This window comes from Centruroides sculpturatus, unplaced genomic scaffold (genome assembly GCF_000671375.1).
Source record: "Centruroides sculpturatus isolate CEXI.00-Female unplaced genomic scaffold, Cexi_2.0 scaffold1586, whole genome shotgun sequence".
NCBI lineage: Eukaryota > Metazoa > Arthropoda > Arachnida > Scorpiones > Buthidae > Centruroides > Centruroides sculpturatus.
In genome coordinates, this window is record NW_019385863.1 from 105,572 (window position 1) to 108,732 (window position 3,161).

The window sequence follows — 3,161 nt, forward strand, 5'->3', positions numbered from 1 at the left end:
CGGCATGATTTGCATAAGACTATGGCTTGGGAATCACAGATTTGCATAACGTTACGGCTGGTGATGGCTAATTGGTCGGCCGGGAATCACGCCACATGACATTTGCATAGTGCTACGGTTCAGTAAGCACTAATTGGTCATCGAGTCCGATGTTGACGCTGTAAAAAGGCAACAGTTCGACACACCGGGTATATGTCACTCTCGTCTACGTTCGACTTGGGAATTTTTTTGTTCAATAATAAATGTGAATTCTTCTTCTTGAAAAAAATAAGACATTCCCTGAAAATAAGACCTAGCGCATTTTTCAGAGCAAAAATTAATATAAGACACTGTCTTATTTTCGGGGAAACACAGTAGTACTTTATACAGTATATCGTACCGTCATATCTACTTTAAGTTCACAATTTTTATACCTTGTTATATATATTGTTCTTGTAAATCATTAACATTCTAACTATATTATAGCAAACACCTGTAAATTAATAATTATCATCCGTATGTTATCAATCGTCACCATATCTGTGTTTCTCATAACAATGTAAGTCAAAAATTTTTAACAGTGCATAAAAATTTTATGTTAATTAACTTGTATGCATTATTTCCTAAACAGTTACATCACAAAGAGTTGAAAAGGGACTCGAAGTCCGAAATGCATACTCTAGGAAATAAAAATGTGATTTTGTAAAGATTGTCCTGTTTCTAATTGATGGTGTAATACGTTTAGCGGAAAAGAAAGGCCGTCATAGAGTTCGTAAAATTGATAACAAAAAAAGGTTTTAAGGTTTTCTGGGATTGATAAATTTTTATCATGTTTTCTTTGCATCGTCTTCTGGATGCGAATACACCGTGGAAGTGGGAGCCAAAACACGAAAAGGCGTTTAAATTAAGGTCGTTAAATCATTGTTGACATCGGACGCCGTATTAATGCCCTTTGACTCACAAAAACCATTAGTGCTGACGTATGATGCTTCATCTTACGTTATCGGTACTGTCCTTAATCCTTAACCGCTGTATGCCAAACGGAAGTGAGTCACCCATTGTATACTATTCACGCATGCTATCAGCAACTGAGCGCAATTACGCACAGATAGACAGAAAACCTTGGCAATTGTGGCGGGAGTTAAGAAATTTCATCACTATGTCTAAGGATGGCAAGTGAAGATATAGACCAATCAGAAACGTCTTCTTGCCTTACTGTCGTTATCCAGGCCGATGCCAAGCATCATCTCATCCCGGATGCTCTAATGCAGTGGTCCCCAACCCCCCGGGCCTCAGACCGGTACCGGTCCGTGGATCAAACGGTACCGGGCCGCCCAAGGAACATTAAATTATTTTCATTTTATTTACTATGGTGTATTTCCTCGGGTTTGTGCGACTTTTAATGGACGACGGAACAACAGAATAAACTGGACATAAGAAACACACTTCGGGTGTCATTGTCTCCTATTACCCCCAGAGGGAACCGTCTCGTTGCAATGAAACAAGCTCAGGGTTCTCATTGATTTAGCGTTCTAGTGAGTTAAAATGTTAAATCACATTATATTCATTTTTTGGTGTAACTGTATTTTATTTTGAAGGCATGCTTAAATACAATTAAATTAAAATTATTAAATTAAATCAATCTAAAATATAAACAATCAACGCCCCCCCCCTCAGTGGGCCTCGGTAAAATGATCAAACTTTGACCGGTCCGCGGTGATAAAAAGGTTGGGGACAGCTGCTCTAATGGAATAATCTCCTGTCAGAAAGTAGAAGTTTGAAAGAAGTCAGTCCAGTATATTCATCAATTTTGATAAGAAGATGGAAAATACATTGCGTCTATTTAACTATGTACGTAGATTTTATAACGTTGATGCAGTCAATTTATCCTTCTAGTTGGGAGAATGAGAACTTGTGGTGTATAAGTGTCATTGCATACATTGCGTGTTTAATGTTGACTGATGAGGGGCTAAGTGCCCGAAACGTGTAGAAGTACCGTATCAACTGAATAAAGATGGAAAAAAGCCAAGTGTTTAATTAATAACACAATCTTATGTTCAACACTCAATGTCTCAACGTCGCACACCCGGGTATTGTTAAGATGAAGGCACTGGCCAGGAGTTAAATCTGATAGCCAGGTCTGGATCTGGATAGCGACATTGAGAAATTAGTTAGGTCATGTGCGAGCTGTCAAGCAGTCCAACATTATCCTCCCAAAACAACATCCTCTTAGGAACCGGAGGAAGCTCCGTGGAATATGCTCCACATAGATTTTGTCGGCCCCTTTCAGGGCAAAATATTTTTCATCTGGTGGATGCCAGATCCAAGTGGTTGGAAGTGGATATATTTCCGTCGCCATCTGCAAGTGGAGTGATTATTATGTTGCGGAAACTGTTCGCTACGCACGGAACAGTGATCGTGTCAGACAATGGCACTGCCTCTACGTCAGAGGAGTTTTGCAAATTTCTTAATAACAACGGTATTCAACATATCACTATGGCACCCTTCCATCCATCGTCTAACGGACAAGCGGAGAGGATGGTGCAATTTACAAAGCAGATTCTGAAGAAAATGAAAGGATTGAAGTGAGCGAGAATGCTAATATCGCAGCATGTGACCCCGTCGTCGGCAATGGGAGTGAGTCCGGCCGAACTGCTGTTGGAGCGGAAGTTGCAAACTTGCATAGACAATTGCCATCCCTCAGCTTCGAAAGAAGGAAACAATGAGAAACTAGAAATGAAATCTCCAAACCGAGCTTTCCAAGTCGGCAATCCAGTTTATGTTCTGTTACGGGAAGATCTGGCAACACAGAGAGAGAGAGGGACGTGCAAGACAGACGACCCTAACTAATGATGGCCGCATGGCCTAGCGGTCGGCAGCCTACCGCTCTGGGGGACCCGGGATCGAATCCGGACAGGTCAAGGAATCCCCAGGTATTTTTCGGGGGTGGTCCGTTCGGATATGTCGGGCCCCGTCCCTCACCACCCGGCAGCCCCATTGTGGGCCTGGCCGAACCCATAATGGGCCTGCTATATGGGACCTTCTCAGTGCCCACTGGACGGAAAGAGTAGGGGAAAAAACCCTAACTAATGTATAAGAGCGGAGATCGCTCGGTCCAGATAGGGCCTCGAATAAAGCATTCAGAGTAAGTGTATTCTTGTCTCGCGTCTTAAATGCGTCAC

The 3,161-nt window shown here is 42.0% G+C and overlaps 1 pseudogene; it reads left to right on the forward strand.

The window, feature by feature from the left end:
• Window positions 1-2,032: 2,032 nt before the first annotated feature.
• On the forward strand, window positions 2,033-2,829 carry LOC111642593 (annotated as a pseudogene).
• Window positions 2,830-3,161: the final 332 nt, after the last annotated feature.